This window comes from Myotis daubentonii, chromosome 2, assembly GCF_963259705.1.
Source record: "Myotis daubentonii chromosome 2, mMyoDau2.1, whole genome shotgun sequence".
Lineage (NCBI taxonomy): Eukaryota > Metazoa > Chordata > Mammalia > Chiroptera > Vespertilionidae > Myotis > Myotis daubentonii.
Genome location: NC_081841.1, coordinates 8,475,065 through 8,489,178, shown reverse-complemented (window position 1 = coordinate 8,489,178; position 14,114 = coordinate 8,475,065). Strand labels below are relative to the sequence as shown.

The following is a 14,114-nucleotide window of genomic DNA, read 5'->3' as shown; positions in this document are numbered from 1 at the left end:
ATTAACCAAATAATTTATATGCATATATGCATAGCTCATGGACACAGATATTAATGCGGTGAAGATCTGGGGTGGGATGGGGGCAAAGGGGAGGGACAAAGGGGAGGAATGGGCGACTTCTGTAATACTGTCAACAATAATAAATAAATAAATTCTATGGTTTATGCTTGCAAAGCAGAGGTAGAGCCAATGAACTCCCAAGATTCCTTTCAATTTTGCAAACCCAAGATGCATAGCACAGCGGGTGTTCTGTAAATTGCTTACATGGGAACAGATCCAAACAGAATTACTGATCCTCAAGGGCCCCAGATCACCACACTCCTGGACGTCCTACGCTTCCTAAAAAGCCATCCTGAGCGATACGGTCAGACAGCTATTTAAGACGTGTCTGTTTTGGAGACAGTTTGACCTATGGTGAGAATGTCAAGTGAAACAAAAACATTCTGACATTTTAAAAGCTTTAATTTACTCAAGATAAAAGCCATAGCATCTGAATATGTCAAGTTCATAAGGCAGAGGCTTCAGAACAGTAATATATGCCCACCTAATGTGAGGGCATGTCAGCGAGTTGATTGCCTTGTTGCAGGAGCACACCGGTAGCAAAGTTGAAAGAAATGGAGGATGCATCCGCAAAATACATCTGAACCTTGGTTTTAGGGTGGATCTGTCACTCTCTTTGCATTTGGGAGTTAGAATATATGTGAAATCCAATGATTACTATGCTGATTCAAACAGATGCCTCTCAGAGGCCCCAGAAGAACAGCGCCGCAGTGATGGCTGTCAATTCGTAGGGTGTGTGGGGGGGAAAGCATGGGCTTTGGAGTTGTACAGACTGGGGTGTGAATCCTGGCTCTGCTGTGCACAGACTGAGTATCATCAGGAAAGTTACTTAACCTCTCTGGGCTTTGGTTTCTACCGTCACATGACAGAGATTGCTATGAATGACCCAACCACCCTGTAGCCTAGCACTCAGCCGGACTACATTTCCCAGCCTTCCTTGCAGTTAGGTATGACAGCAGGACTGAGTCTTGCCCAGTGGAATGTGATGCGTGTGATGTGTGCCACTTTCAAGGGTAGCCCATGGGAGTCTTTCACAGGTTCACCGTCATGCCCTTTCCGCTCCTGGTTTGAGGCAGAGGAGCCGGCACCTCCAGAAGCTGTGTGCTGAAGATGGAGCAGCCACAGGATCAACAGGCCCATATCCCCGAATCAGTGCTTGGAGTAGAGCTGCCTGTTGTGAACTTTCAGTGAGTGAGAAGCAAATGTGAGGGAGAAATCCACTTCTACGCGTTAAGCCCCCTGGGATTTGGAGATTAGTTGTTATATCAGTGACTGTTACCCTAATATCTTTGTAAAATGCGAGTAAAACATTTTTTTGGAGGTTTGGAATATATGTGTTATGTTTAAAGCTCCCAGAAGAGGCCTGGGAATATAGCAGGGGTTTAATAGACATGGTTCTTACCATCCTCTTGCCCAGATAGTTTATCTACAGTAGTCGTTACACATCGACCCTGGGCAGAGTTTTACTAGGCCCCAAGGGGATGTCAAAAAATATAAAACAGTTCTAGCTCTCAAGTTCCAGGTACTTACAATGGGAAGACAGTTACCTTTCATGTGTATTTTTCCCTAGAGCATCTGGCCTATGAAGGACAAGAGTAGAGTGAGTGTCTCCAGGATTAGCCGTTAGAATTCAGTGGAAGGTCCCTTTGTCTGGTTAGATAGGGAAGACAGTAAATCACCAGATATTTATAATGGTCCATTAAAAAAGAATTTATGTTTTATTTTGGATGCATAATATATCCATTCTCTTAGCAGTTACCCATTGCTAATCATGTTAGAGATGTAGGCTGTTTAGAAAATTAACCTAGAATATGGATAAAGCTATAAATTAGGACCAGGATGTTCATTACTGGGGCATTAATAATGTCAAAAGACCAAAAACAACTCAGATGTCCAATAGCAGGAGAACGCTGAAGTACAACATGGTGCATCCTTTTGATGTGTGTCCCTAGGAAATCCATGGATGTCCACAGTCTACATTACCACCTGGACATCAACGACGTCTTTATTTAGGTCTCTGGCTCTGCCTTCTCCACACTCTGATCCCCTATCTCCAACTGCCAACAGAATGTTTGCCCTTGGATGTCTCAAAGACATCTCAAACTCAGTGCTCCCAACCCTGAGCTTATGGTTCACACCCTTTCCCTGTCCCTCCAATGTGTCCCTCTTCCAGCATCTTCTGCCTCACTATCTCCAGTTGTAAGAGTCAGGGTTATGGGAATCTTCCTTGCTATTCCCCCTCCCTCATCCCCATGTTCAGTTATGATGTCTAATCTATTAGGTCCTCAGTCTGTTTAAAATCCATCCTCTTCATCTTTGCTGCTACCTCCTTGGTCTAAGCCACCATCTTCTTTCACCAGGACTGGGGCTTAGCTTCCACAATGGCCTTCCTGCAGCCTAGACTCCCCTCCAGTCTGTTCAGGACCACCTCTGCTCATCGTACTCTTGCCTGTCCTCCGCCTCAGCACTCCTCAATGACTTCCCACTGAGTCCCGCATTGTCTGAGCCTTGCCTCTCTCTCCATCCTCATCCCATTCTCTCTCCCACCTCCTTCTCTGCTATCCAGCCACAGGACATTGCACAGCTATTCTCTCCACTCAGAACGCACTTTCCAAACCCGCTCCCCTACTCCAAACGCACCATTGCCAGGTTCTCATCTGCCTGTGCCCTGGAACTCAGACTCGGTCACCTCCAGGAAGCCCTGCATGGGCCTGCATCTGTTAGGTCCCCTCGGGACCTGCTTCTGTGGCTCACACACAGACTGGACAAAGGAAAAAGTAGCGTAGGGGCACTCTGGATGGTGAAGAGCCAGGTATTAAAAAACATTTGTTGCCCGACTGACGTGGCTCAGTGGTTGAGCATTGACCTATGAACCAGGAAGTCATGGTTTGATTCCCTGTCAGGGCACATGCCCAGGTTGTAGGCTCAGTCCCCACTGGGGGACATGCAGAAGGCAGCCAGTTAATGATTCCCTCTCATCATTGGCGTTTCTATCTTTCTCTCCCTCTCTGAAATCAATACAAATATAAAACAAAACAAAACAAAAAAATCACACACCATTTGTCATTGATAATGTGGAGTGGATCGTCTACCTAGAGTGTAGTCCTGATACTGGGTTTGAATCAGGGCTAGTCTTCCAGGCCAAAAATATTTACCGTGTGCCAGACACCGAGCCATTTGCCCTATTCTTGTAGAGCTTGCTATTTATGTAACACGTTTCAAAAACCTGGGTATCAGGAAAGCACATTTGTATTCAGGGAGCTCCCACCAACGTGTTTTATTTCCTTGAGTAAGACATTTAATTTTCTGGGTCTCAGCTGCAATAACAATCCTTGCTGACTGGCCTGTGGCTGGCATTCACACTGCTGAAACACTTGGACATCTTCAGCCCTGGAGTGTGATGCAGAGAAGTCCGGCTTTGAATCTGAGCTCTTGAAAGTGTGGCTTTCCCAAGACCCTTCCTGATCCTCCCTGAGGACTGGTGTTCTTAAACCAGAGAGCAGAGCAGATCCTGGCTGGCAAGAACTCAGGGATTAATGTCCAGGCGTTAACATCATAATTGGGCGGGCATTGCAGGCGGCAACATCTGCTATGTGAGGCTTTGATGCCAGAGCCCACGTCGCACCTCTCTGCTGGCCAGGACCTCGGCTGGGGAATCAGCGTGGGTGGCCTTAAGGCTGTACTTAGCACATGCTCAATAGCTACTGTCAGCTGTTGAAAAGCTCTTATTAGGGCTGAGAAATTGACTTGTGTCCTGGGCTTCTCAGGAAAACAATGGGGACCCATGGGAGAAGCTTCCTGCCTGAAGGTGCCCAGGCACTGGTAATTGAGTTACTGCTAAAGCAAGGAGAGGCTGTGGTCAGTGACAGGCATCACTGGTAGGAGGCTGGCAGGCTGTGGTGAGGCCATCCTGCATTTTCTCTTTAGCATGGAGTATATGGGGATTACTTCTTTCTTTAAAAGGGATTGCTGGGGGCAGTGGGGCCCAGGAATCAGGAGGGCAGTCCACAAGTCAGACTGCTGGTGTCTGGAGGTGGCAAGGGGATGCCCACTTGTCCGGGGAAGGTCACTGTGCTCCACACTGTCACATGCATGGTCTCATTCAATGACAGCATTCCCGGGAGGCTGGGTCTCTTATCCCCATTTTCCAGATGAGGAAACTGAGGCTTCGGGAGTTTGAAAGCTATGCCTGAAGCTTCAGAGCCATAAAAGATGGATTGTGGGTTAGAATCTCATCTGCCTCCAAGGCCACACTGCCTGTGGTACATCACAGGTCCCTTTGCAGACAGGACTGAGTTATGTCAATATCGTCTTCTGTGTTTGATGTCCTGCTTTTAGAAGGGACCTTAAATCCATCCTCTTTGCCACCCTGGCTTGCATGGCTGTTATCTATGCCGTGACAATAGCCTCCTGGCCAGTCTCTCTGCTTCCCCCTCTGCTCCCTATGGCCACACGGCACTCCCATCCTTCCATCATAGACCGATGGAGGGATGGCACTCTCCTGCTTCACACGCCTCAAAGGGTTCCCATCACAATTAGGCTAGAATCCAAAATATTTAAGGAGGCCCATTAGAGCTTCCTGAAACCCCGAGGCAGAACTTGGGGGCAGAGAATGTTCCTTGCTTTTTCCCTGGTCTCTCCCACTCTTGGCTCTGTCCACATGACTCTCTCTGTACTTTCTGGAAGGCTCTGAGCTAGTGGTTTTCAACCTTCTGGCCCTTTAAATACAGTTCCTCATGTTGTGACCCAACCATAAAATTATTTTCGTTGCTACTTCATAACTGTAATGTTGCTATTGTTATGAATCGTAATGTAAATATCTGATATGCCGGATGGTCTTAGGTGACCCCTGTGAAAGGGTTGTTCGACCGCCAAAGGGGTCGCGACCCACAGGTTGTGAACCGCTGCCTAAGCTCTTAGTTCTGCCTTGGGGCCTTCACATATGCCATTCCTTCTGCCCAAAACACTCCCCCCACTTTTCTCCTGGATGACTTCTAGTCAACCTTAACTATTCCTTACTCAGAGAATGTCCCTGTCTTAACTGTAGCTCCTCCTTAGTATCCTGCACTCTCTTCATTACTATCTAATAATTTGCAAATATCTCTTCCTTTGTGACATTATACTAGTAGACCGTTTGCTTGTTTTTGGTTAGGGATCAGGATGCTCTGTTCCCCACAGTTTCCCCAGATCTGACACACTCAGTGGATATCCAATAAGCACTTCAAGAAATTCTTGTCAAACCCATAAACGGCTCTCAAAAACTGTTGGCTTTGTCCCTGACAACGTGAGTGCATGTGAGCATATTTATAGAAGCCGGGTCATTATAATTTCGTTTCTTCCATTTATTCACCTATGAATCATTTCCATCGATGTTTACTAAGTACCAACGGGGTGCTGAGGATGCAAAAGTGAATGAGCAAAGTGCCAGCCCTCTGGTGACCCAGTGGGGGTGGGGCGGGGCGGGTGTGGGAATGTGTAGGGGCAGAGGCCTGCATTGTGAGTCTGTTGTTCCAGCTTTGGGTCACTGACCCTCCAGTCACCCAACTGTGTGACTTTGGGCACCTCTCTGAGCTCCGGATCATCCGTAAAATGGAGAGGACCATATGCATCTTGTAGGGCTGTTCTGATGCTAAATTGAAGGAGAGCAAGTATGTAAAAGCAGATCCCTACAAAGAGAAGATGTTTTGCTGTTGTGATTATGTGAGGGGGGCATAAAGGTGAGTTAGGTGAGTTCTGCCTTGGGGTTTCAGAGCCATAAAAGATGGCATCTTTTATGCCTCAGGGGCACAGACCACCCTCACTCCCCACCCCCCAATAGTTCAGCCTGTCCTTTGGAAGTCCCCACCCCGCCATCCACTCTTCCTCCCCCGTTCTATCCCTGTTCCCATCCTTGTCCTCCCCATGTAAGCCTGTACCTCCAGTTTTCCCTCTTAAGACTGGGAAGAATGAAGGATCGGAGACATCTGTCATCCATCAAATAAAACTGGGAGTTGGCAGCCATGGTTTATTAATGACTACTCAGCTCTTCTCTCTCAACATCTGGAAGACTTGTGCCCCAGGAGGGACAAGCCAGTGACATGCAGGAACAGACTTATCACAACTTGGAGATGGATGGGGACCCTGAGGCCATCTCATCTGGCCTCCATCCTGGGCAGGAAGTCCCTGGCAGCTCCCTTGAGGAGGGGCCACTTAGCCCCTGCTGCCCCTGTCCAATGTGCCAGCAGTGTGAGCTTCAGTCTCCACGCCCAATGTCAGCACAAGGATACCGAAATGTAAACATCTCTTCAATAGTATGATGTTCAAGAGTCCAGATTCTTGGAACCAGACCGCAGGGCTCACATCCCAGCTCTATCCCTTGGACCAGCTTCAGTTTCCTCATCTGGGAAATGGGACTGGGAATCATAATTCCTTCATCATAGTTGTTGTGAGGACCAGTGGGGAGCATTTAGAAGACTGCCGAGTCTATAGTAATAGTTTGAAAAGTATTGACTATTATTTTAACTTGTGGTGGAACCCTTTCCAAGCAAGGGCTGGAGTGGGATTACAAGGGCCCAGGAAAATCACTGGCCTACCAAACCATTCTGCGGAGTAGGTTCCCTCCACCAGAAAACAGTGCCTTTCATCGCGTGGGAGCAGAGAAGCTTGTGGCAGAGCAAAGAGAGGCAGTCAGGCCTCTGCAGTTGGGCAGCCGGTAGGACTTGGTTGGCTGCTTCCGAACCAACTAACCTTGGGCAATTACCTGCCCTTTCTGTACCTCAGTTTCCTCTCTTGCACAATGGGGAGCATTATCCGCACATCAGAGGGTGGGGTCTGACTGGCATCACCCCCTTGGCTCGCTCTTTTTCCAGGCCACCTTCACTTATTGCCTTGGTTATTGCAATTGTCTCCTAATGGGCTCTTTGTTTCCACACCCATTCCCATCTAGGCTGTGCTCCACCCCGCAGCCAGAGCAGCTTCTGAAACCCTTGTCAACGAATGGCACCCCTTTTCATAGACTCTCCAATGCTTCTGACGTCCTTCAGGGCGAATACCTCATCCTAGCCCACAAACACTTCCATGTCTGGCCCCACTTCCTCTCTGTTACTCTCGCTTCTATCTCTGCCCTTCCTTCACTCTGCTCTCTCCTACCTGCCTCCTTGGGACACACTGAACACTCTCAGAGTCTTTGCATTTGCTGTTCCCTGAACCCAGAATGTGTTTCCCCAGAAATCAACAAGCTTATTCATTCTGTTCAACTGTCACCTCCTCTGAGAAGCTTTCCATGGTTACCCTGTCTTCTGTAACATTTCCCTTTTTGTCATTCCCTCTCCCCATACCCTGCTTCATTTTTCTACACAGCACTTATCACTGTCTGCAAATGTTCATGTATTTCTTAATTTATTGCTTCTTTCTTCCCATTAGGCTACAGAGTCCATGAGGGGAGGATCTGACTTTTGGTCTGTGCTGGATCTTCAGTACCCAGCACAGTGCCTGGCTTAGTGTAGACAATCAATGAGAATTTTTTGAATGAACAAGTGTATAGTATGCAACACAGATGAACATTGTTTATGAAAATGTGCCTGGTCCATTGTAGGTGTTTGATAAATGTGAGTTTTTAATTCCCGTATTACCAAACTAGAAAGAACATTTAAAAAGCAACTACCTTTGGGAGGGGTAATATGTTGATTTGAATTCACACAGGATTCCTGTAAAAGGGAGGACTGAGTTGGGAGGGCAAAGAAAGCAGGCCAGGGGCCCTGTAGACAAACTTCACTTGCTAGGCAATTTTGCCCTTGGCCAGTTCTGTTTATGTCTGTGTTTACGACGATTCTCCAGGCAATTGAATTGCATTACCCTTTTCATTCTAATAATATGAACAGAATTCAGATGTGGTATTTGATGATGTCTTGTCTATTGAACGACTTCAGGACTGCCTGGCACGCTGCAGCAAATTACTGTCAACTTGAGGGCCGCCGTGCCTCCACCAAAGTGCCAATATTTCCGTGGAAAATCCCGGTCATTTACAGTTTATGTCTCAAAAATGAATTTTTATTTCATTGGCTTAATCTTTGGAGTTATCAGAAACGTGTGTTTATTCCCAGCGAGACTTCAAATGCAAGATTCTTATAACGAGACCAGAGCTGGAAGATTTCCTGAAGGGAGAGAAAGAAAAGCGTTCCCTGCCTGGCTGGAATTGCTGTGTGTATGCTACCTGCTGGGAGAGAGAAGAGGGTAGACTGGATTCCTTCCAGAAATTGGAAGGGAGGCTGATTCTAGCTTGGGAGGGTGTTAAAATCTTAAGAGCAAGGGCTGACCTAGAGAAGGGAGGAAGTAGAGGAGAGAGGGGAATGCATGACCATCTTTCCCAGCTTTGTTATATATCTATGTATATAAAAGGCTAATGTGCTAAGTGTCTGACCATCTGACTGGTTGCTATGACACATACTGACCACCAGGGGGCAGACGCTCAATGCAGGAGCTGCGGAGCTGCAGTGACTTGGCAGCGGTGGTTTTTGGGGGATGCACCCCAAAACCACAGAGGAGGGAGCCTGATTCCTCACGGGGCCTTGCCATTCCACCTTTGGCAGTGGGTGATGTTGTTGCTGGGGCACTGTCGGCCCTGAATCTGGTTTACTGCACACTTGTTTACATTCCACACCCTATACAACAGCAACTTTGCAGAATGCCCTCTCGCACTCTGGGACTCTTCGGAGGATGTTGGAGAGCCGGTTTCAGCCCAATCCCCACAGGCAGGCTGTGGGACCCCACCTGCCGGAGGGGTCCCGCTCATTGCGCAGATGCCCTTTGAGCCACAGCACCACCCCAGGTGCGGCTGGCGGGGGAGAGACTGCAGGAGGTTGGCTCCAGGGCATGTCTGGCCCATCTAGTCCAGTCCCGCCCCTCCAGCCACCTTCTAATTAATTTCCTTTCAATGTGCATGAATCCATGCACCGGCTCACTAGTGTGTGTGTGTGTGTGTGTGTGTGTGTGTGTATTTCAGAGAGGAAGGGAGAGGAGAGATAGAAATATCAATGATGAGAATCATTGATTGGCTGCCTCCTGTACACCTCACACTGGGGATCAAGCCCACAATACAACCCGGGCATGTGCCCTGACTGGGAATCGAACCGTGACTTTCTGGCTCATAGGTTGATGCCCAGCCACTGAGCCACACCAGCCTGGCTCTAACTGTATTCTTAAAACCAAATACCTGGACATCCGCTGCCTGCAGCCATTCCCTGGGCCTGGCATATAGTAAGCACTCAAGAAACCTAAGTTTAATTGGAACTGAACTTAGCTGGTGAGCATTTGGAGCTACTGTATTTGGATGGGAAGTCGACTGAGTCTCCCCCCACAGCCCTCCTGTGCATTCAGATTGCCTAATCATCTGTCATAAGAAGCAGCAGTGTTGAGCCTTTGGCTGTGTCACAGCTTCCAGCCCTTCCCTGGGGAATCTCCCCGTCACAGACAGGCACGGCTTTCCCCACACACTGGGTCTCCGAGTCAGAAGGGCCTGTTTTTGCTGCGACTAATTTTACTACTATTATTTTTATCAAACTGGTAAAAACCCTGTTAGCTTTTTAGGGAAGGGGTCCACACCAGCTGAGACCTTGAGATTAGTTATCTTGATAAAGAGGAATTACCCTAACCAGCCCCTGACCCTGTTTCCTCATTTCCTGGCCTTAGACAATGGGGGAAAGACAGGCTGCATGGTGAAGTCTGTCGTCACAGCACCTCCTCCCAAAGCTTGTAGGCTTGGCAAGGGCTGGTGGAATCCTGGGTAATTAGTGAAGTTGTAGCAACTAGCTGACCCCGCTCCAGTGCAAAGCGATTGGCTTAGTGATTGTATTAAATCCCAGTGAAGGGATTATGCTGAGCAACAGATATGGGAAGATGCCATTGCCTTTTTCTGTCTGCCTTTCAGCAACAAACAAAACAAGCAAAATGCTTTGCTCACTTGGGGCTTGTATTCTAATGATCCAAAGCTATCTAGCCATCTCATGCAGTGACTTGAAATGACGCAGACAATACAACCACAGAAAAAATCAGGCTCAAAGAATATGTCAATCAGAAGGGAAGGTGAGCACCAGAGGAGAAGAAAAGAAAAACCAGTGAGCAAGTCATAAGGTCTTATACAGTTGACAATGCTAAATGGGAGCTTTGGCCCAAAGATCCCAGACAACCAAGGCGGAGAGGGAAAGTATATCAGTCACAAGAATTTCATTGTTCAGAAAGGGACATTACTACTTTCCCTATTTCTTCTCATACTTATATCTGTTATTTAATCATAGTACCTTAGAACAATCTTATGACCATCACGATAATAATGATGATGATCATACAATTATTATTAGCCCCATTTTACAGATGGGAAAAGTGGGGCCTAAAAAAGTTAAGTACCTTGCCCATGATCACAACTGGAAAGCGGCAGAGCAAAGATGAAATCTCAGGCAGTCTGAATTCAGAGCCTGTGCTTATAACCATAAATGTCACTACCTTTTCTTCAGGGCAAACTGAAAAAGTACATCGATGGTCCTGGGCAGAAGCCTAATTGCCCTGAGAGACATTCTCCTGCCAGGGATCGGGGGGAGGGGGGGAGGGGGAAAAAAGGAGGAAATTGGTTGTTAATTTTTTAAAAAACAGATTCCAGAGAGGAAGGGAGAGGGAGAGAGAGATAGAAACATCAATGATGAAAGAGAATTATTGATTGGCTGCCTCCTGCATGTCCCCCACTGGAGATAGAGCCCACAACCTGGGCATGTGCCCTGACCGAGAATTGAACAGTAATCTCCTGGTTTATAGTCGATTCTCAACCACTGAGCCACACCGGCCAGGCAGGAAATTGGATATTATATATGAAACTCATCAGCGTTTAGGCCCAAGACATTCCAGTAGCCCAAGAATGGGAAAACCAGAGCTGTTAGGTCCCAGGCACAAGATGACCTGGCTTAAACTGGTCGGACAATTTGCACCCATTTTCTGATGTCATAAAGGTATTATCTTAGCAAGTAGTAAAAATTCCCTTTTAGCGTGGCTCTTGCTGTCCTCAGGCTCACCCTCTTATCATGGAACCTCATTAGGGCTCCAAGAGCTGCTGCTCAGCCAGGAAGAGCAGCTGGAAGGCGCTCTCCAAGGTGCTGAAGCAAGAGGTGCTTTTCCTTTCAGATTGGCTTCTTGCCTCTGAGTCACTACTCCTGGTAACCCATGAATGGGGGGCAGGGAGGGGGGAGGGCGGGGGAAAGCGCACCAAAAACTCTCCTTGATAAAGGAGACAACCCACATGACCACGCTGAGAAAACATGCCAATTTGTAAGCATTCAAGTTTATTTGCCGGTGATGTCGACCCTAAAAGGTAGCATAGGGTAAAAGATATAGCATGGACCCTGGAACTAGTAGACTACGTTGACTCAGCTACTCCCTAGCTGGGTGACATTGGGAAAATTTGTTAAACCTTCTATGCGTCAGTTTCCTCAAATGGTAGTAACAACAACAATGATAATACTGATTTCAAAAAGAGTTGCTATGAGGATCAAATGAGTTAAAAGTTACTAAATGCTTAAAACAGTGCCTGGCAAGTGATAGGTCCTATATATGTGTTTGTCAAGAAAGTTAGTTACATTCCTTGGGGCAAAATAGCTTGGTAATGAGGTCATCTCTGGAGTGATGAACCTCATGCCACGGGGTAGATCCAGCCTTAGGGGATGCAGTAATGGCAGATGGCACAGAAAACAGTATCCCGCTCTCATCCCTCTCTATCACATTTACATGACAAGACAAAAGCCTGCACCAAATACAGCGTTCTGTTGCATCTTGGAATACTAAGTCCAGTCATTCTCTAAAATGTTGAATTCTGTTTGCTATCCACTTCTTAAACAACAGCTGTTCATCCACCCCAGAGGTGATAGCGAGTCAGTATCAGGGGTTGTTCCATGCATACCCACATCTCTGGTTTTCCTCATGGGGATGTTAGAGGCTCTAATTAATTACTGTTTGCAAAGTACTGGGAAATTCTCTAGTGACAGTTGCTATAGAAATGCAAGTTGCTGTACTATTACATGTGCTTGTCATTGTTTTCAAAGTTTACTGGGAAAAGATGGAGAATTTCTTTTTTTGTGGCAGTGGATTAGTGCTGTGTAAATTGGCATTTATGGATGTTGTCACTTTATAGAGACCTTGTATCTCTGGAGCCACAGGGATCTCCTATGGGAAGCGTACATGAAGCAGGCATGTCCTCTTGCAGTTTTGCACCCTCCCCTCATTCAACTCCTATTTCCCACAGTTGAACAGATATGAAAAGAAACATTGTAAGAAGCCACTGCATACTAGTATGTCCAAATTTAAAAAGGTCAAATACATATTTCTCTATAAAATTTCCTATAAAGAGTCAGTTTTTTCCTTACATCATTCCTCCCATTAATTTATCATAAAATTTGAGCAACATTAGTTTGAAATAAAATTTTGAAATAGAAAGAAAAGAAATTAGAGATAGACATAAACTCCAACATTAAAATCATGTGTTGGGCACCTCCACCTAGAAATCTATCAAAAATTTTGGCTTGACTTGATTTTGTAAAAGTGTGAAATGACTAATATCATGCTCGCATTTCAGAAATATCTTTCCATGGTTATAAGTATATATGCTTTTCTTTTTTTCTTCACTATCTATTTCTCCTACTTTCCAGGGAAATACCTGTTTTATAGGTATGGTTGGCCACTATTGATGAAATGTACCCACTTTCCTTTAATGTTTCTGTTTCCTAATTCAAGTTTGAGATAGTGACATCACTCCTGGCATACTGGAAAAGCAAAACAAGACAAAGAACACACACCAAGTTCACTGGAATGAAAATTGAGCATTACACAGAGAAAGAACACAAGATCTTGTTTGCAAGCTGTTCAAGTGGTGATGAAATCTGAATCAGATAAGATTGCTATCCTTGCTACTATTAGCTGATCCTCAGCCAAGTTTTATGTATAGCCTCACAAAAATTGATTTGCAGTCAGGTATATTTGTCTTTTAAAATCTCACAAAATCTGCCCTGGTTGGTTAGAGCATCAGCCCATGGACTGAAGGGTCTCAGGTTCAATTCCCAGTCAAGGGCACGTACCTCGGTTGCAGGTATGATCCCTGGCTCTGGTTGGGATGCATTCAGGTGGCAACCAATTGATCAATGTTTTTCTCTCCCCACTCCCCCCACTCTCTCTAAAAATCAATGGAAAAATATTCTTGGATGGGGATTTTTTAAAAACCTCACAAAATCTAAGAAGTCTATTTTAGTTTATAAAAAAGAGCAAAAACTTCCTCTTGTATATGAATAAATGTAAAACCATTCTGGAAGAATGGCCATTTTCTTACTCCCCAACAGGCACCCTGGATACCAGTCACACCAAATACCTCCTAGATGTTCTAGTGTTATGCTCTTATGTTCAATTTGGGAATCTCATCGGCTCTCCCCACCCTTTTCTTCCCCCTGCCTACCTCTCCCAGCTGCAGACATTGATGTTCTCCTCTGGGCTCTCATAATATCTGTATGCTATGAGATTTCTCACATAGTAATCAGTAAAGAAAAGGATGAATGAATGAGGTGGGTATTACTACATGAGGGTAGGGAGCCTTGTTTTGTATTTTCTTACAGCCTTTGGTGTGGTGGTCTGATTCCAGGGGCAGCAATGATACTATGTATTCCAGGCACCCAGTCATGGTCAGCTCACAACAGCAGCTCTGGATGGCTTTTGCTCCGAGTGGATTAGTTATATTGCAAGTGATCAATAAGTCAAATGATTCTGGCATGTCTTCATTTAAAATTCTTAGGGCTGTCACTTACTTAGCTGCATTCAGTCCTATTGATTTACCTATCAAATTCTTCCGCTCTGCTCCCTCTCTACTCACCATCCCAGACCAGGCCACCATCGGCTTTCATCTGGACAGCCACAGTGGCCTCCTCACAGGTCTGCCTCAGTCATCCTTGCTTATTCTTTTTTTTTTTTTAATATATTTTATTGATTTTCCACAGAGAGGAAGGGAGAGAGCCAGAGAGCCAGAAACATCGATGAGAGAGAAACATCGATCAGCT

The 14,114-nt window shown here is 46.1% G+C and overlaps 1 protein-coding gene and 1 long non-coding RNA gene across 2 annotated transcripts in view; one reads left to right on the top strand and one right to left on the bottom strand.

Moving 5' to 3' along the window:
* Positions 1-1,333, top strand: part of LOC132227033 (uncharacterized) — a 76,868-nt gene extending 75,535 nt beyond the window's left edge. Inside the window, exon 4 of the long non-coding RNA XR_009451106.1 lies at positions 1,098-1,333. This is a non-coding gene — a long non-coding RNA (uncharacterized LOC132227033). The remainder of the gene's footprint in view (positions 1-1,097) is intronic.
* CACNG2 (calcium voltage-gated channel auxiliary subunit gamma 2) overlaps positions 1-14,114 on the bottom strand; it is a 102,030-nt gene that overhangs the window by 46,318 nt on the left and 41,598 nt on the right. The window lies entirely within an intron of this gene.